Source organism: Habropoda laboriosa, unplaced genomic scaffold (genome assembly GCF_001263275.1).
Source record: "Habropoda laboriosa isolate 0110345459 unplaced genomic scaffold, ASM126327v1 scaffold315, whole genome shotgun sequence".
NCBI classification, from domain to species: Eukaryota; Metazoa; Arthropoda; class Insecta; order Hymenoptera; family Apidae; genus Habropoda; species Habropoda laboriosa.
This window is the reverse complement of record NW_017100424.1, coordinates 153,258-175,080: the sequence shown is the minus strand read 5'-3', so window position 1 is coordinate 175,080 and position 21,823 is coordinate 153,258. Positions and strand designations below refer to the sequence as shown.

The following is a 21,823-nucleotide window of genomic DNA, read 5'->3' as shown; positions in this document are numbered from 1 at the left end:
CCAATCAATGGTCAGGAAAAGGGCCTGGAGTCGAGCGTCGCTTCGTGGGTTTTTCCCGACTTCGCTCAAAAAGAAACACCTGTTAAAAAGGGACAAAAATTCCAAAACTAATATCTATCTTACAAAAAAAAAAAAAAACAAGAAAACACTCAACTCAACCTACACATATGAATCCCACAAATGCTCCAATTAATCATCACTAAAGCAAATAGTCATAAATCAACTGACACAAAATTGGACCAAACATGAAATAATCACGAATAAAAAGGAACAAATAAGAAAATAAACTACCAAACAAGAAGTGCTAGTGCCAATGTACACAAGTAGGGTAAAAGAAACTTTTTGCACCCGGGTAAAGCAACAACTCGACCTCCAGATGCTAATGGATTCCCGTCGTGCGGTTGGTAAGCGGCACTGAGCTGTGTGCATCGATTACATTAGCATTAGGGCCAGTAAGTGGATCGGATTTAATAAACCTCGCTAGATATAATCTTAAAGGGGTATTACGCGGGCCCGGCTTATTTCCAGCGGGTTGCCTGCGCAAGGGTGCGCCTCGATCATGGGATTATTGCGGCCTCTGTTTAACAGGAATGCTTCATTTCGATTTTCCAACGGCGTGTAATTATCCTTTAGGTGGCTGAATAAGCACCTAGCTCGAGCTCACACACGCATATACAAATTTCAACAATTTTAGACGTTTATGAATAGTGTAGGGACCCTTTTTAGTTTGTGAGAAATTGCTCAGGTTTCAAAGGGTTAAATCTAACGTTACCTAAATTAACTTTTCTATCATTCTCATTTTTGGCCCTTTAAATTTTGGATTAACCTGTATGCAAAAATTTTGTGCAATTGAAGTCAGTGGAATTTTCTTTTTGAGATATTGACTCCTAAACAAATGTCAAAGAATAATTGCTCAGGTATCAAAAGGTTAAATCTAACGTTACCTAAATTAACTTTTCTATCATTCTCATTTTTGGCCCTTTAAATTTTGGATTAACCTGTATGCAAAAATTTGGTGCAATTGAAGTCAGTGGAATTTTCTTTTTGAGATATTGACTCCTAAACAAATGTCAAAGAATAATTGCTCAGGTATCAAAAGGTTAAATCTAACGTTACCTAAATTAACTTTTCTATCATTCTCATTTTTGGCCCTTTAAATTTTGGATTAACCTGTATGCAAAAATTTGGTGCAATTGAAGTCAGTGGAATTTTCTTTTTGAGATATTGACTCCCAAATAAAAGTCAAGGAATAATTGCTCGTACTTCAAAGGGTTGAGCTATCGGTCTGATTTTGCAAAAAAGTTGCCAATTTCAACACTGACATTTTTAATAACCCTATTATATTTTGTATTATACTAAAAGAATCTGCCGTTAAATCACTTGACAATTTAACTCGATACAATTTCCAAAAAAATTTATCAAAAATCCTTCTCGAAAATTCACCATGAATACTTTTAATATAAAAAAAAAATTAGAAACGTAACCTAACCTACGTAGGTTCACCACGAATTCTTTTAATCTCGAAAAATTGTACGCAAGATAGCCAACACAGTTCAACCAATCACATTCATGTTTCTGAACGATAAAATTTGATTTCTCCATCTAGAAAGATTATCTCCATCGTTCTATATACTTTTCTCTTGGACTGAAAACCATCATAGATCGACTCACCTTCTGTTACGATCGACGTAGTAGCGTCGCGAGTGTCGTCGAAGACGGTGTCTGCGTTTGTCGACGTAAGGATGACCGAGTGACGTGGTCTCTTTCGAATTTCGCCTCGAATCACTTCGTTCGCGATTCTCCTTAACCAGAGAGCCCCTTCTCGAGTCCTCTTTCGTCTCTGGCTCCTCCTTCGACCTGGTCATCATCCAGATGAAGAATAGGACGGCGATCATCGTCGCGTCTTCGATCATCGCCCCCGTTCCAGCTCATCGATCAGGGCATCGATCGTTCACCGTCCAAACTCGAGCTCTCACAGTCACTTTTTACCTCCATTACATTCACCTTCACTTAAATAATCTTTCTTCCACATTTTTTCGCCGCTTTTTAACGTTCCTCTTTCACCACGACATGCTCTCTCTAAGTTCACAGAGTTTTAGAAATTTCGGTTAGGTGTCGATTCATGATGGTTCTTGCTAAGAAAAGTGCACAGTTGTTTTTCCGCTCTTTAAAGTCTCCTTTCGCGTTCTCGAAAGGTGCAAGCGAGATTCGTGGAAGTTTTCTGTCATGAAAAGTGAAAAATCTGATGTTGCTTCCTTTTTTCTTTAAATTAGTGATGCATGGTGAAATTCTTGCCTTTGTTGCAATTTTGTGAGTGAAATATTTGCCAATTCTTCTTCGATTATGAGAAAATAAATGCTCCTTGATAAACAGCTTGACAAATTTTCTAATTTTCTTTTTTTTTCAATAGAACATTTTGTTTTCTGTTCGAATTTTCAAAGAAAATTAATTCAAACTTTTGAAGCTCTTAAGAAGCAAGAAAAGTACAATTTTGTTTCCTTTCCTTTCGTAGGAAATAATTAAAAAACGAGTAAAAATCATATTATAATGAAAAGGAACGAGTAATTACATTATAAATAAATTCAGAAATTTGTGCGAGTATGAAATTCCTCTATTCCCCCTTATTTGTAGGAAATTATTCAAAGAATTGCGCATTTTGCAGGAGAAACTCGTTGGAATGTAAGAATGAATTTTGCAATTCGCGATTTTCCCCTTTGCGTTTGCTTTCGACAAACTCATATCGAACTATTTTCTCTCCGCGCCGAAAGTTAACATTTCGTTCGATTCCCAACGATAAATGTTTGCCTAGCCACATCACTTCCATTTCCACGGAAATTCTTCTCTCGTCGAATGTCAGGAAGCGTGAAATCCTTTTTTAGAAAGCGTTCCATCGTCTATTTGCATATTTTTAAAACACTTTACATTCATTTTCACCACAATTTTTATTTTTATTCCAAGATTATTCCAGCAATTCTATTTTATTCCAAGAATCTCAACGTTTATTTATTTTTTAATGTAAATTTAGTTGAAGATTTAGTCTTCCATAATTTTGCAATTATAGAATCTAGGATTGAAATTTGTTACATTAAATTCGATATTTCATAAGAATTTTAGTTCTCGCATTACACTCGAAAATTTCGATAAATTGAATATCTGTTAAATTAATAGATTACAATTGGCCAGTAGTAGTTCGAGAAAATCACTGGAGGAATGAATTTATACTGATTTTTCTAAAATGTTCCGAAGGTGCTTGTACAGTCTCATTAAGGGCGGACAAATTAATTAATTCAGAGCGTTGATCGTGACGCAACCAGGCGGAAGCAGCCTCGAATTAATGGAAAAGGTCCACGTCAGGAAAATATATTTTCCAAATAATGGGCTGACACGCGACGACGCGCCACTCTTGCTAGAGTGCAGTTTCGTAAAACTGCAGATTTTAATGAACTTTTATTACGTTGCCGTCTTGTCGAGTGTGCTTCGCCAGAATGCGTGTAATTAAAAAAATATACCGCCCCCTGGAGTTTTTTCGACTCGTCGCTTCCCACTTTGCGGTGTTGTTCCATTTTTATTTTTTTTTTCTCAAGTCTTCTGCCTCGAGCGACGATTGGAAATTTTGCGATGAACGTTTTCAAATTTCACGAAAATATGAACATCTAGTCTTGAACAAGTTGCACTCAAAACGAAGTGAAGAAATTGAAACAAAGTGTATAACCTCAATTTTTCGTCAAATTTAATTCATCAAATTCACTCCTTCAATTATTTTGTTAAATGGAAATATTTTCTAAATGAATCTGCTGCCTATGACGAATACTAAGAAGCTTCAGAATCTAATTTTACTATAATAGAATAATTAGTGAAAAGAAAACGTTCTAACCTAACTAAAATTCACCGATTTCTACTATGATCCATGAAAAAATGATCTTCCACATAAATCTATTCTCCACAACGAATATTAGACAATTCCATTGTCCAATATCACCACGCTTAAGTCACCAATGAAAAGAAAAGTGTCGCAACCTAATTAACTTAAATTTTCTATCACCTCCGATGCGTGAATTTTAATGAAAATAATATATTTCCTACGATTTAGATAGAACCACTTCAACGTTTAATTGAACGATATTGGAAGAATCGGCGAAAAGAAATCCGAAGAAAAGAACGACTTGGCTAAGAGAATCAGGCCAGTCTCGTATAGTGGACATCGTTGACAACTTGATAACGCGAGACGCCGATCCATTATTCGCCAGATTTAGGACAAGAGTCGTTCGACATTATTCAAGAACAATATTTATTGTCCCGCCGTTGACGACAGCGCCGGAAACGCGTATCCTCGCCCGAGATTCCCCATTTTTCCCCTCCGCTTTTATTGAAAAACGCAGGAAACGCGTTTACTATTCCGTACAGTCTCGCCGGTGAACTAGATAGAACTACCACTTATCGATTTCTATCGTTGTCAGAGTGATTTTCAGTTAAATCGCGCTATAATGGCTGTGCCGAATGTACACGGGGTCGCAGAAATATTCGGATAGTAAAGCACGTTGTTTCACTTGGATACTGTATTCTTTTGTCAATAGACTGCGGATTTTTATGCATTTATGGAAAATTCGAAAACACAAACATACGCAGAATGCACATAATAAGCAGAAATATATAAATAATCCGAAAATATAGTACTCGTTATGATATTTAGCGGATAAAACAGTTGCCTATCTAACTTCTACTTTTTTAATTATATTCACGAAAATACGAATTTGCATAAAAGTCCGCAGTCTATTTATTAACTACGAAGGGTAGAGCATGACTTTTTTTAAACATAAATTATTTATTACGGCTTACAAATATACATGGAACTTTGAATATTTGCCGATATCGTGTTAAAAATATCGCGACACCCTATATGGATATTTTTGTAACGCAGAAATTTTCGATATTACCCAATTATTTCAGGTTAATTAAATAAATTATACGTATTTGTGAGCTACAATAAACAGCCGATCGCAAGAAATAATCTCTCTAAATCGTTCATTATGCACGATACTATCCCAATATATTTTTGACACAGTGTGTGCGTCAGGTAACCGAAAAATGTACTTAGCAAGTTTCTTGGCCACCTGATAGATTAGAGAGACTGATAAGGTGTCTCGTCTTAATTAATTCCGTAATTCCTGTGGCTTGTTGCTGTTGTTTCGAAGTTAGTACCATAATTACTCCTCGCATGTATAGGTGTAATATTGTGTTTCTATTTAGTATAAACTTGCTCAACCTAACCAAATTGAACATGGTATAATTGTTTCTATGAAAGTTTAATACACCGTGTGTATCTATAGTTTGGCATGAACTTGTTTTAAGTCAATTAGAATGTTCTGCTCTTTCGAGCATACCTGTCATTGATGCAATTATGGTGTATAATTGAAGGTAATTTATTTTTATCGTTTCTCCGTCTATTACAGTCTCAGAGATGCTTGTAGTTGCACTATATTGTGCTCCAGAAAATTAGAGCGAGGCTCTATGGATACTATACTACAGTTGGCATAACTATACTATTTCTAGATTTATTTTTAGGTTCGAGCTGCTTTTGGTGCTATCTTATCATGTCTTAAAACCATGAAGTGTATTTATTTTTGTGATATACTATAGTTAGCACTACTGTACTGTAGTAGTTTATCATTTGATGCAACAAACAGTCAAATCCTGTTACAGTATCAAACATATTATAATCCTATTAGTATAGTTACCATTGTTGGAGGACTGGTTATTATCGAATTAGAGAAATTAGATTTAGAATTAAGTTTAGAGAAAACTTTTCCCAGTCATTTTTCAGGTCTAAAGACTGAGAATATTGTAATTAGATTTTCTGGTGCAAATTAAAAGTCTCTGTTTCCTTCGAAGTCTCAACTTCTTCAAAAGTCTCTGTTTAATTTTTGTTGCCGGTATAAAGTACGCCGAAATTGCAGATGGAAAAGAAAATTTTAATTTTTTCATTTTTGGAGATGAACGGTTCCTTACGCCAAAGGCTTGAACTTGGGGTAATCCAGAAATACCGTGTTTCACTTCTAACATGGACTGTGCTCGTATTAACATTTCCAGCGCCGCCCTTTTCGAAGGGCCGTGGATTCAGGTACGAAGGATGAATTATTTAGCCAGATCGAGGCGTTCGAGCACGATACAGCTCGATTCTCGTATATTGCGCGGCACAATGGGAATGTCACCGTTCGTGACATTTCTCCCGTGCTATTATTAACAGGACACCCATGAATAAGCATCTGACTCCCCCGACAGAGTCAATTACACTCTCGGCAGCCATCTTGGTCCCTATTGGCAAAGAACGACGTCTGTGAAACAATAATGTCTGTCTACTTGCTGTTTTTTTCTGTAAGTTGGTGTGAATTCTTTGAAGAGAACGAATATCAATTCTCCGTGTCGAATATTTCGAAAAAATGTTTATTTTACACCGAATTTCACATGGGCAGAATTAATTTTGGGGAGAAATTGATTGCTCTTTAAGTGCAATGGAGAAATATATTAGCGAGTCGAATGTGTGGATCTTGAGGAAAGAAGTGGTCTGATGAACTTTTGAAAGAAGATAAAGTAGGTACACGCAGGGATGTATAATTAAGGAAACTGAAGTTGGTGCAACTATTAAATCATTCTATTTATTCGAGGCGATGCTATTAAGCTAATTAAGCCCACTGACTGGCATCAAAGATGCTAATGAAACAATTATTCTTGCCTTAATGAAGCTTCAGTGAAACTAGAAATACTGGTATGAACATCGAAATCTAATCTCATATTCACATGAAACAACTTTATACAAAAATGGAGAAAAATCTGGTCACTGCTAATTGATCCTCGTGAAGCGACTGCCTCTTAAAAGTTACGACAAATGGGAAGTTGCCTGCAGTAAAGTTAGAAATACCAGTTCAAACATGTTTAACTGGATAATATTTAGAGAAACAAAAAGACAATTGTATTACAGCCAACTGTTCTTGATCAAGCTGATGTCTCTCAATAATCTTGATAAATGGCAAGTTGGCTTCAGCCTCGATAAAACAATATATAGGCAATATAGGCAACTAGAAAATATTACAAACCTATTAGAAGTTTAAACCTAACCTCACTTTTCGTTAAAGAATTTCAGCAGAAAATAGAGGAATAAAATTGTATTACAGTTAGCAGATCTACATTAACTTACATGACAAATTATCCTCAAGCCTCAGAAAAACTGATAACATTGATTCAAAAATATTTCCAATTGAACACTGTCGCAGAAGTACCCAAAATCAAAACCTAACCTCACTTCACACGAATATAGGGAAATAAAAAAGAAACAAAGTGTATCATAACTAGCTGACGTTCATCATCTTATTACTTTTTGGAATTCGTGGTGAACAACAAATTATCCTCAAGCTTCAGAGAAACTGGAAACATTAATTCAAAAATATTTCGAATTGAACACTATCGCAAAAGTACCCAAAATCAAAACCTAACCTCACTTTACATCAATATAGGGAAATACCTTTTTTGAAATTGTTTTTGGAAATCGTGGCGAATAACAAATTATCATCAAGCTTCAGAAAAACTGGAAACGTTAAAAGACTATCTTTGGATAAATATTTTCTCACTTGTGACATATATTAACCCTTTGCGATCGGCACATTTCTCTGGTTGGACTACCAGCTAGTCGGAGCAAATTTAGATTTTTAAAGTTATTTTTGCATAGTTGATTTATTATATATATAAGGATATTGAAAAACAGAATATTTTGAAACTGATATATTTTTTTTAATACATACTAGTTATAATGCATAAAAATAAAACGTTTTAATTTTTGTAATTTTCAAAATTGAAATGCCGCCACTATGGCGGCACCGATCGTAAAGGGTTAACCTACTGACTTACAAAAATCCTCCCTAAATGAGAATCCGAATCCTTAAAATCAGTCGTTCGTAGAACAAAGAGCGTCAATCTTCCACTCGAAGACGTTCCTTCCAATCGCGTTCGCGATTCCCTTCTCTTTTCCATTCAATCGCGGCTCAATTGTCGTCGATCAGTAGCCGCAATTGGACGATTAAATCGCGTGCGTTCCTTCAAATTAGCCAGCGGCGGGTCTCTTTGTTCGACGCTGTGACTACCGTGACTCGATCGCTAAATATTGACCGTAAGTATCGCGGGCATGCGGGACTACGCGCGTAATCTCGTGACGTCATCCTTTTTGCAGAGAGTTCCCCGTCGACCAGGATCTCAGACGAGTATTAATATTTGTGAAGCACTCGCTCGCCTCGAGGATTAATTTTTCCCTTCGCTTCGCCGGATGTAGAGAACCAAGGGGAGATTTCTTCTCTTTTTTTCTTCTTTCCGTTGGAATTAGAAATTCGCGGAAGTCTTTGAAAACGGGAGAAAAGCTCTTTTTTCACGGTATTTCGGAGACGTCAGCGGGCTATTTAGAGTTCGGAAGCTTGGAAAGGAGCATCGATGAACGCTTGTCCTTTGACAACGAGGTACATTGCGGTAAAAGTGGTTTTATTTTTTTCTCTTTGTTTTTATGGAGATTCGAGGGGAATTTTTTAAGTGGAAGATGCAGCTGCGTGTTCAAACAACGAGTCCTTGTTTGTCAAGTTCGAATTAGATAGTATACTGCTTGTGAATAAAAATTGGAAATTTAACGTATGAGAGACACTCTTTTACTTTAATAGGATTACTAGGTAAATTACAGAGGAGAAGACACGGGGCTGGAATTTCAAAGAAATTGTTACTGGAGCAGAAGCTAGATTTAAATTATTCTGCAAACTACTAACGTCATTATTTTGTAAAAATGTCTTTTGAAGGGTATCCTAACGCTACAATTGAACGAAACATTGGTGAAATATTTATCGTGAATTAATTTTCCCTATTCAAAATGAAAATTATCACTCTGTTAGTGCAATTAAGTATAGAGCTAGTTAGGTGCCCTTTTCACTTAATATTGATGTTAATCCTAAACTATCACACCTTCATTCGGTCCTCTTTAAACAGAATTCAATCAATGTTACAATTAATGAAAAAAATCTAACTTCACTTTCAGTCTATGCAACCAAATTTCCACTTGATCCACTCTAATTGTTACACCTAACCTAATCTCACAGCTCTAACCACTATAATTACAGAAAAAATTGTTGTTATATCAGTTACAATATTCATAGAGTCTCTCCACTGTGCAATAAAATAAAAAAACATTCTAACCTAATCTAAGAACCATCCCAAATACACTATACAGAGTGTTCACTCTACAGTCTAACCAATCTTCATGCTTTTGTCTCCAAATTACTCATGAAAATGTTTACTTTCATATTTTATTCATTCTTTCTTACCTATTTATTTTTATTTATTCATGAAGTTATTAACATATTTACTCATATATCGTAATAATACAAACGCAACATTGCAAAAGAAGGAAAAAATTTGTTTGCCAATCCGACAGTACTGTGCAAAATAAAAGTGTCACATTTTGCACTAGTGCAATTCGTCTGGATCTTATTAAATGAGGAAAAAACAAATATTCTCCCTATATACTCCTACAACATGATAGAAAAGCAATTGGATTATTTAAAACACTGACGATGATCTATGAAAAAAGTTATCTTCAAAATGTTGCTTGTCCTTATCATATTGTCCACATAACATACGCAAATTCTTGTTAATAACCGTTTCATTTATTTTCCTCGACATTGTCATAAACGACTGAAAGTTAAAACGAACACCCTATATATTCATCCCCAAGAAAAGCTACATCTAAAATTCATCCCATCTCTCAGACAACAACAGCTCTCCTCAACCTCCCTGCAATTCCCATATTTCATCGCCACCTATGCAAGCTCTCCGAGCGATTTGCTTAAAAAAACAGTCTCGCTGAATGCACGCTTCTAACTCCCCCTCGAACCCCACCCCTTTAAACGAACCCCTTCGTTCGCCATACAGTATGGAGAAAACGATGGTCAACTGTGACAGGGATTTTTCAATGGGAACCAGGCGTGTGATGTTCCGCGCGATCGATGGAATCCATTACGAGAATTGAAATTCCACGAGCTCAACAAGTACCCGGTTGCACGCGCGCCTTGTTTCAGCGTGGAAGACCTATCATCAGGGGCGAGTCCTCGATTCGTGAGCCGGTTATCGATACCAGCGCCACGCTGGATCGATCCCGCGGTTCTTCTCTGGTAGCTTAGAGTGAAACTCGACGAAGTGGCACGATGAGGGAGAAAAAAAAAAAAAAAAGGAAAAGATTGAACGTTGAATTTTTTAAGGGTGATTCCTCGACGATGAGGAAAAATAGGGGAGCGACGGGAATTTAGGAGAGGATTGAGGAGGTTCGAGAGATTGATTTTTCGAATTTGTCCTTTCTTTTTTTAAGTGCTTCTCGTTGCCAGTGGATACTTTCAGCAGAATATTGGAGTTTCTGATTGATTTTAACCGAGAGAAGTGTGGAGCTTTGTTTCTCAATGGGGACTTTTGGGTTTTGGAATTTTTATATTGCTCCAATTATTCAAGACTATTTTTGTTATCTTAGTATGGTTGTTTTTCAGTTTTCTCGGTGGAACTGCTGTGAGCTGATATATTGTGCTAAAATTGAGCGAAATTTCTGTGAGCTTAATGTTCGAAAATTACTATGGACTGCGATAGAGAAGTGCAGAGCTTTGTTTTACTGTGAATGTTTGTCGTTTCAAAATTCAAACTCGAATCTTCCATTTTCTATTTTTACCACTTTTCAAGTTCACACTTTTAACATATTCATACTTTCGTATTCCAAAAGAATAAAAAATGTGGAACCGTTGATAAATCAGTTATAATAGAAAAAGAGTATTAGATCGTTCCGTAAGTGAGGAATTTTATAGCGAAATTTCGATTACTCTTTCAAAGGAACCTTTAAATTTTACGAAAAATAAAAAAACCTAATTGACATTGAAAAGTAGTAAAAATCGAAAATAAGAAATTCAATTCTTTCTCTACTTTTCTCGAGCAAATCTAACCTGTAACGAAAAAAAAATCCAATAAATCGTCAGGAGAATACGTCTGGAAAATCGGTAAATAGTGTGATTTCGTCAATCAATGGTAAATTCGTCTCTGTGTGGAACGATAAAACCGGCCACCATGGCGACGTTGAATTTTCAATGAACTTAACGAGCGTTTGATAAAACGGCCAGCTCGAAGCCACGACCTTCCTCTCCTGTTCACGTGAACCACTCTCGGCTGAAATTAACGCGGACCTGATAAACACTCGATCAAACCGCAAATTGTCAATACGGTTGCAAATTCCCCGTCAGAAATGAGGGATCGAGCCTTGTTCGGCGCTTCGGAAAGATTCTCAGAGGAACGTTAATGGAATATGCAAATGTACCATGTGATTCGTGTTTCGATTACTTTCTTTCAGTCCAAGTACAATTTCGAAATTTTTCATGCTCGCAATTTCTTCTGTTTCTTCCGGAACTATCAGTGGGAATTTTGTTTTGTGTAATTAAAGTTACATTTATTACATCTGAATAATTGAAATTATTTTTAGTACCTTTCAGCGTTTAAAATTATTTCTATTATATTTGGGCAATTGAAATTATTTTTATTACATTTGAACAATGAAAATTAATTTTATTACATTTGAGCAATGAAATTTAGATTTATCACATTTGTGTAGGCAAACTTATGAAAATAGATGCTCGTGATTTTATTTTTCTAACGTCTCGATCATTCGAGATTTCATTTGCTTAAGCTTCGATTTATTGCTCAAAATTTTATGCAACTGAAGTGACTATTAGAGATTATCTTTTATTCCCGGGAACTTTACACAATTGGAATAATGCTTGCAGATACTTTTTATGACAAGATGAATCGTTAGAAAATTTTATAATATTAAAATAATTATCAGACATTTGTGATTAGAAAAAGTTTCTTTTTATCAAATCGTATTATAATCTATTCAATGTATTCTTACCAAAATCAACAATTTCGCGTTTTTAAATGAAAAACAATTTATAGAACACCATAGAATATGGTTTCTGCTTTGTCCTTTCATTGTTTCTGGAGAAATTCTATCGAAACGTACACTTTTTGGTACACAGAACCGAGAATTTTCGTAGCAAAAAGGGAAAGACTACGATCATGCGAAATCAGGGCTGGTGGAAGCGTTAATTGCAGATTAAATTTTCATTACTCGACATTATTTAATTACCATCATTATTATGTGCATGCAATTAAACACGAATTTTATTGCTCGATCGATAACACAGTTAATTACCGACATATTCCTCGTGTCAGAATAAGGAGAGAATTACAGTCGAGCAACGATTGTAAAGATTCGTTAAAAGGGTGAGAAATTCGAATTACTAGAGTTGCAAATAAACGCAGAGAATTTGTTCGAACCACGAGTAACTCTTCCTGACGTTCGTTTTTCATGAAAACTAGTCATCGTGTTGTGACATAATGTGCTTGTTTCATAAATTGAGCTGAAACTCGTGTCTGAAAACACGCTGTCCCGTTTTTTCTCTCTCTCGCGCGCGCAATTCATCACTTCTTTGACATTGTTGCTTAATTATTCGATTTTGCAACGTGTTCGTGAAACTTTTTCTTCCAAATTTGGAGTTTGAACTATTTTCAGCTATCGCGACGAGATGAAATTTGAATTTACAATTTAGAGTAAAAATTTAGAAGACTTCGAAAGAAGCCAGGAAAATTTGCTCGGAAAAATTCGTCAGAAACAAAATTATACTGTGTTGAGAGTGCAGAAATTTAATTGGAAAACGAATTCGCAGCTGGTATCGACGAATCACTTTCGAAGTCTTCGAAAATACCACTGAAATTCACTTCAAACGATTGCAGCAGAAGTAAAACCGTTTTATTAGTACACGAATCGAGACAGAAAACGAATTCACTCAGTGACATCGAACCGATCATTTCGAAAATTGAAAAGAAAACACCAAATCTTGCTTAAAAAGAATTTCAAAAAAGACACTCTAGTGTCGGTTATTAAAAGAACACAAAAACTCGAAATCAAAACAAATTCACAGTTGCGAAACCAATCTCACTTTGAAAACTTTCAAAATGTCACGAAAATTCCTTTAAAAAAGAAATAAAAATTTTATTACCAGTTACTGAAAGAATACAAAAAACAACTCTGATAAAAAAGAAATCCATAACTTCACTTCAAAAGTCTGAAACCAAATGTTGGAAATTTCTAAAAATTCCTGAAAAATTACGTAACAAGGAAGACTGAATTTAAATTAAGACAAGGAGTTCACCTTCTGGCAAAGAATCACGGAAATTCGGCGTAAAGCATGCAGAAAAGCTTTACGAAGAATTCACTAGTCACAGAGAGAGAGAGAGAGGTATATGCACGGTGTGTCAATTGTTAATGGAGCGCGAGAGCGGACAATTGAAATGGGAAACGACGGAAATCACGAGTACACGTTTCGCGACCGCACCAACACGTGAATCGAGGCGAACTAAGCACACGACACGCGTTCACGCTGGGCGTCGCGACGCAACCTCCAGCGCAAGCACACGCGCCTCTTGTTGCACGCCCGCCACCGGAAACGCGGCTTATCTTTTTCCTCCCGACTTCCTACGATCCATGAAACAATCGTTCCACTTCGTGGCAATCGATCCTCGGAATTTTTATTTCCATCTTTAAATTCACTTTTATCACTGGAATAATTTTTTCCCATTTTATTTCTTTAGCAGTTGTATTTAGGAAATTGTTAATATTCAGTTAAATGAAATAAATATTTGAATTTATCAGAAGATTGATTTCTGATTTTTTATTAAGAATTAATACTTCTCAATTTTATTTTGAAATTATTATTATCATTAAGTTTGAAATTATTTCTGAATTTATTAGAAGTTTGATATCCGATTTTTATTAAGAATTGATATTTCTCAATTTCATTTTGATATTATTATTATTAAGGTAATTGCAATTATTTCTGATTTTGTGAAAAGTTTTATTTTTCATTTGGAAAGTTTTGGAAAGATTTATTTATTAATAACTGATTAATTAAGTTGCAATACTTGATGTATAAATAAGCGAGTTTCATTGAAGTGAGTATTCGTAATGTTAAAAAAACATTTCTTCCTGATACTCCTTTTGGTAGTTTGTTTCTTAAAATGCATTTCAATATTTCCGATTTCTCACGAAGAATCAATTATTCATTTTAGAAACTCGTTCCTTTTTATTATTTCTCGATTAAACGAAGGAATAGATTTTTGACTTTCATTCAGATGAATTTCTGGCACCAAAACGTTTCTAAAATGCGTTTTAATGTTTCTCATTTTTCTGAACAATTAATTATTTCTAATATGTGAAATTTTAAGAACTTGTTTCTTTTTACTATTTCGTAGATCGATGAATTTTTTTATAAATTTCGATTTCAAACTTTCTCGTTTCACTTCTTGTTTGAATTTCACGAATACTTCCTCTTAAATCAACGAAACTACACATTTACGCAAGTTGCGAAACTTGTAATAACTTCAATTAATATTCTTTCAGAATACTTGAACGAAGTTAGCATGAAAATGGTACGAATGCCTAGATCAATACTAACTTCCATTCCTCTGTTTATCACTCGAATTCATGGAATTCTTTCCCTTTAATATTACCAACAAACAACATATCATCGCAAGACCTGCAAATTGAAAAGCGAAACAAAGAATCACGAGAATATCGTAAATCCTGTGATACCGTATTGCTCGATAGAAGAACCATTTCACGAAAAAGTCAAAATTAAATAATATTTATACCGATATTACCACTAACAAACGGAGCAATTCGTACCATTTTATTCTGCAATGTTTAAATTTTACTTTTCCATCACAATTGTCAAAGAAACTTCACCGAAGAAACAATTTCATTGTACACATGGAAACACTATAGCACACTAGCGGTCACAATTTTTCACTTGAATTTTATAGAAGGAGAAGAAAAACGGAAGATAGATAATTGTTAAAATACGACAGTTCGGTGTATTTCACGTAACAGTTGCACGAGGAGGAACGAGGATGCGTTTTCGCGTTTGGTCGATCGTAATGGCCGGCCGCTCGATTTCGAAACGAAAGTAGATCAATCTGCGTTTCGAGCTGCTCTCGACGCGAGGACAAACTAAGAGGTGGCTCGAGGCGGAACCGCTGAAAATCCGTCAGCAGGAGCGAGAAGGAAAGAAATCGATTGTCTTGCGATATCTTCGCGCGCTTTAAATGCGAGCCACCATTACCGTACTCCCGTTTCGAAGAGCCCTTGTGCTAGTGAAAATTCCGTGCTCCGAGTAATTGAAACTCGATCGAATAATTCGGGGATTGATTGGTAATTGAATTTGACCAATTGGTAATAAAATGTGAAGAATTGGTAATAACGCGGGCAGAATTGACAATAAAATCTGAAGAATATTTAATCTTGGAATGATGCTCATATTTTTCAGACGTGAACCACACTCTGGGTGATAATTCACTTGCATTTGAGAGGCAAAAATATTCGTTCCTGTCTCTTCGCGCGCTTTAAATGCGAGCCACCATTACCGTACTCCCGTTTCGAAGAGCCCTTGTGCTAGTGAAAATTCCGTGCTCCGAGTAATTGAAACTCGATCGAATAATTCGGGGATTGATTGGTAATTGAATTTGACCAATTGGTAATAAAATGTGAAGAATTGGTAATAACGCGGGCAGAATTGACAATAAAATCTGAAGAATATTTAATCTTGGAATGATGCTCATATTGTTCAGACGTGAACCACACTCCGGGTGATAATTCACTTGCATTTGAGAGGCAAAAATATTCGTTCCTGTCTTTTTTTTTTTTTGTTCATTGCAGAGTAATGAAATTGTGTGTAAATTTTAGTTGTGGGTAATGGAATTGTGAATTGAAACTATGTCGATTTGAAAATATGAAATTTAACGTTGGACAATTATATTTGTGTATTGTTTCAAGGTTACAAAAATTGGATATACGAAACATGTTGATTTAGAAAGTGGAGAGGATCATGAGCGAGAGTATAGGTATTACATTGTATTGGTAATAAATTGGGAAAAATTGAACTTGGTATTTTGGTAGCTTCGGTAGAAAATGGGGAAAAATTGAGTTTGGTATTTTGGTAGCTTTGGTAGAAAATGGGGAAAATTGAACTTGGTATTTTGGTAGCTTTGGTAGAAAGTGGGGAACAATTGAACTTGGTGTTTTGGTAGCATTGGTAGTCTTATTTGGAGAAAACTGAACTTGGTGTTTTTGTAGTATTGGTAGTCTTATTTGTATTTGGTAGAAAATGGGAAAAAATTGAATTCGGTAATTTTGTAGCATTGGTGGCAATTTGGAGAAAACTGAACTTGGTGTTTTTGTAGTATTGGTAGTCTTATTTGTATTTGGTAGAAAATGGGAAAAAATTGAATTCGGTAATTTTGTAGCATTGGTGGCAATTTGGAGAAAACTGAACTTGGTGTTTTTGTAGTATTGGTAGTCTTATTTGTATTTGGTAGAAAATGGGGAAAACTTGAATTCGGTAATTTTGTAGCATTGGTGGCAATTTGGAGAAAACTGAACTTGGTGTTTTTGTAGTATTGGTAGTCTTATTTGTATTTGGTAGAAAATGGGGAAAACTTGAATTCGGTAATTTTGTAGCATTGGTGGCAATTTGGAGAAAACTGAACTTGGTGTTTTTGTAGTATTGGTAGTCTTATTTGTATTTGGTAGAAAATGGGGAAAACTTGAATTCGGTAATTTTGTAGCATTGGTGGCAAATTGGAGAAAATTGAAATTGGTATTTTGGTATTCAATGTTCGTGAAAGTCATTCAGATATCGATTGGTAAAGGAATTTCTGAAGAATAGTTAACATAATAATTGTATAGTAATATTCTTTGCATTGGTAATGAATTGAAGAACTTAAACTTGGTATTTTGGTAGTTTTCCTTAGATATTGAAAAAAAATTCATATTGGTAATTTGGAATTCAGTACAACAATACAAAGTAATATAGTACATTTAATATTTCATACGTTAAATATAGTATATGTACTGTACACTATAGTGATATTAGTATTTCCATTCCTTTTTAATTTTCAATTCTTTTAAAGCTTTCTCTAGTCCAGCAAAATTAAAAATTTCCAATTCTTTATAATTTTCAATTTTACGTTTAGGCTTCCTCAACATCTCAGTTTTAGCATTGTAACACCTTTTCGACCTAAAAAATAGTCCACTGTCACATAGAATCACATAAAATTCTTTCAAGTCGTCAGCTTGAGAAAATATTCGAAAAATTCTGTTCTAATTTTCCAACACATTTCGAAGTTGAACTTCACGTTGTCAGCAACTTCGACAATTATTTCTGTGCACCTATCGATTCTCGATGCATCTTTAGAACCCATCAACGGCGACGAACCATTCGACAAAATTGTATTTTTAAAAGTGGAATAGTCGATACCCACCGATACAGCACATTTCTTCACACTGAATATTACAATATCTTCAAATTTTCTGTATCAACGAGTCTAAATTGAGAAAAATCGTGTCAGGATGGTAAAAAATTGAAATTTCATCCTCGAACAATCGTGATCGTAACAAAAGTGCTCAAGGCGGAGGGAAATTTTTTAAAAATAACATTTTCCGCGGTCAAGAGTTTTTCAGTGGGTGAAAAAAACTGCATTCGCGAATTTAACGAGCCAAGGTAGCTGGTGGATAGAGCGTGTGTTACCTACACAGAGCTGATTCTTTTCTCGTAGCCGGTCACACGATATCTCGTGTGTGTGCAAATCAGATTTGATCGCGGTCGACGATAGTTTGGCAAACATAGTTTGGCATACGCGCGCTCGTTCCGACCGTGTATGTTTTTCTTTATTCCCTTTCGATCAGGGACCGCGAAGAACCATGCAAATCCTTGCTACGAAAAGTGGGAAAATTGGAGGTATGAATGTCGAATGGTTAAAACGTGGGAAAATTCGGAAATTCGAGCAGTAGAATATATGAGAATTCAGAAATTCGAGTAGCAGAACATTTCAGAATTCAAAAGTTGGAACGTCGAAAATTTCTGGGCTAGAATATAGAAAAGATCGGAAATTGCAGAAATTGAAAGACTTGCAATTAGAAGAAAAAGATAATTTGAAGGGTCGAAAATTAAAAAATTTCAGATTTCCAGTTATTTGAAAATTCGAAAATTAGCAATTTCGAAGATTCAAAATTCTGAATGTCTGAAAATTTTTCAAATTCAAGATTTCGAATGCTGGGGTTTTCAAATAGTAAAAAAGGATACGTTCTGAGCATGCGAAAAGTGGAATAATTAAAAAAAAAAGTTAGGAAATTTAGTATCCTACATATTTGGAAAGTGAGGTATTTTAAAATTTTTAATATTTGAAGGTGAAATTCAGTGTTTCAAATAATTGAAAATTTGGAAATTCGGCATTTCAAACAATTGAAAATTAGGACATTCGGCGTTTCAAATATTTGAAACTTTGGAATTTCGGCATTTCAAATAATTGAAAATTTGGAAATTCGACATTTCAAATAACTGGAAATTCCGAAATTGAGTATTCCAAATAACTGAAAATTTGAAAATTCGGCATTTCAAATAATTGTACATTCCGAAATTCAGTATTCCAAATAATTAAAAATCTGGAAATTCGGCATTTCATACAATTGAAAATTCGGAAATTCGGCGTTACAAATATTTGAAACTTTGGAATCTCGGCATTTCAAATAATTGAAAATTTGGAAATTCGGCATTTCAAATATTTGAAAATTTGGAAATTCGGCATTTCAAATAATTGAAAATTTGACATTTCGAAATTTTCAACATTTCAAAATTCACATGTTGAAGAATCAGACATTTCAGAATCCAACGATTCTCAGATTTAAACAAAACCAAAACTTTTCCCAAACGATTCAAAAACACTCTGGCGATAGAAGAGAAACAAATTCCTGTCACAATTACCACTAACTTACGTAAACTCGCAACGACCATGTGGCAGCAATTTGGCATTGGTTACAATCGTAACAGCAACTTACCTGAAACAAAAAGAAAAAAAATTACCGATATTATTAATGCTTCATCATCTCATGAATAAACATCGAAGTATAATCAAGGGTGAATCATTTTGCTTTTACACCAATGCCAACGTACAGATACCAATGAATACAGGAAAGAAAGAAAAGAAAAGTAACAAAAATGTAAATAATTCCAGTCGACAGAATTTTTGGTTTTTTTATTCCGTTTGCTGCACACATTATCTAAACTAATCCCAAAACGAATTACTTTACCATTTGTTGTAGCTTTAAAAACCATGCCGCATGCAACAAGCGAATATTTCTTTTACTCGTGACACAGTTGAACGACTACGTTCCGGTAAATCACGAAGCTTTATTATTATTAATTATCGCGTGACACCACGGGTTGCTCTAAATAAAAAGAGAATAAAGCAGAAAATCATGCAACCATGCGGCACACAAGCATCGGATCTATTCGATAGTGTCATTCAGAAAGAGAACACTATGAAAAGGTGAACCGTGAATATTTTCACCTAACAGTTCGCCTTTTTATGAAATATTCATGCGTGAGGATATAAATAATCGAAGGAACGATTCATTCGTGCAAATGTTACGTTCATTATACAAGCTTTACGTCACGAATTATCATCGCGTTACCATTTTATTTCACGTGTCTCGCACACCTATCATCGCCGCTTTATTCAACCACATACACACGGTACAGACAGACACGTACACGCACGCATGAATCAACGTTTGAATAATTAATATTTTAACGAAGAGAAATTGTGCCAGTCGATCGACGTCACAACAGCTGACCGCCGTTTCTTTCATTTTTAATTGCACCAGTTATGTATATACTGTATTCTCAGTGTTCCGTGTATTAGAATGGACGAGTTGAAGTTACTTAATGATTACGATAATTAAGATTTTCCGTCGAATTTATCGCTCGGTAACGAAATTTCAGAACTTTCCTCGAGCTTCGGAGAAAATTGTTTTAGATAAAAGTTCAATTGCATTTCAGTGTGCATAATTTTCGTAAAACAGAGTTTCTTTATGTACCTTGTTTACGTTGTCTATATTCGGTTTGTAACATATATGTAGTTATCACGATTAGTTCGAATAAAATAGATCAGTTTGATTAACAATTAAAGAACGGTCGGTAATTACAATTATTTCATTAGTGAATAAAAAGTGCAAGTTAACTTCGAAGTTATCTTCGAAAAAAATGCAGATAAAGGAACTCTGGATTACGAAAGTTATGTGCACTTAAATATAGTTCAATTTTTGTGTAAAATTATGTTTTGTAACGTTCAAGTGAAGTTCTGAAATTTCGCGGTGACAGTTACGTGGGACACCTTGTACATCAGCAATGGAAGGTAATTGGAATTTCTTTTATTGACATTTTTTATTTCTATGTCGGTATTTCCTTTACTTTTATTCCAATTGTCCATTGACAGAAATTCGAGTACTATTGGAAAATACATTTTATTAGACCTCTATTGAAAATTCCATTCTCAATAGAATTTTCCATTGAACTGTTAAAATTAAATTTTTTTGGCACTTGTAATGGTTTCCAAGCGTTCGTTTCGAGAAAGGAAACTACCATGGACTTGACGTGTAATTTTCTCGCGAAGCTCTCGTGTTATCGAACAAGAGAGTACAATGGTGCCCCATAGTGATGGGGACCAGGCGAACGAGGCTGCGCGACCTACATTCCCCTGCACGCTGATTTTTTCCTTCATAGATTTGTCAATGACGATAAGATAAAAAGGGACAGTTTCGTTAATTGCAAAATGTTGACTAGTAAACACAAAATTTTCTGGTTATTAATTAAGATTAGTTACTGTACACGAGTCAAGCGAATAATTGTTAAACATTACTGACTTTTGATTTTTCCGAAAGGGATAAAAAGATTAAAAGAAAGGAAGAGAAAATTGGAAACTCTTCGCGAATTACATACTCTTTCGATAAAGAAAGTTCAATTTTACTAGCATGATAAGGCAGGACATTGAGTAACGCTGATAAGGAAGATTCCTGCTACACTATGTATCACCTAAGCACAGCACTTTCTTATGCCCGCTTCACTGGATAATCGAAAATTTTATGTAAATGTATTCTAATATACGTTGTTGTATACCATTCCAATGGGAACTGGAAAAAATCCCTAGAGCAAAGATTAATACTACCCCAAATAGAAGTGTGTGTACAATAATTCGTCAACGAAGAATTCCCTTTTACCAACGCAAATTGTGCAAAAACTTGATCGGTGGAATTATCACAAAAATCCTCGAACTAATAATTGCCAAACGGATTAACCGTACAACAGGCGACATCCCTAGCGAAACAACGATAATCCTCTATAACTCCAAATGCAACACGTCGTCCCGCCAATCCCCAGGCCAACCACTCGTACCCAACGAAAAGTCCCTAGTTTATCTCCTTACCGCTAAACGTATACAAATAACGAAGAAAACGAACCATCAAAGCTAACATAACCTAAATCGCAAACAGAAAGAAACGTTCTAACCCTGAAAAAATTCCTAGATTAGCCGTATAATGGAGGCGCGAAAATCCCCCCGAGTGGCAATTTCCTACTCTAATCGGATTTCCCGCGACGTCGCGACAATTCCCCGGGAATTGCACCGTTAATGGCCGTCTCTCCGCTTTAACCTGTCCCGCATATCATACCACGTTCCATTTTTCTAATCGGATACGCGTTAAGAGAAGTCGTCGCCGGTGCAAGGCTGACGAATGAAGCAAAAAAGGAGAGTGAAAGAGAAAAATACGTGGTCAGGGGGTCGGGGGTTAAGTGCTCTGACTGGGATGTAGTGCGATGGGAGT

The 21,823-nt window shown here is 35.3% G+C and overlaps 1 protein-coding gene across 3 annotated transcripts in view; it reads right to left on the bottom strand.

Moving 5' to 3' along the window:
• Nucleotides 1-21,823, bottom strand: part of LOC108575522 (cAMP-specific 3',5'-cyclic phosphodiesterase) — a 294,514-nt gene that overhangs the window by 171,331 nt on the left and 101,360 nt on the right. The window lies entirely within an intron of this gene.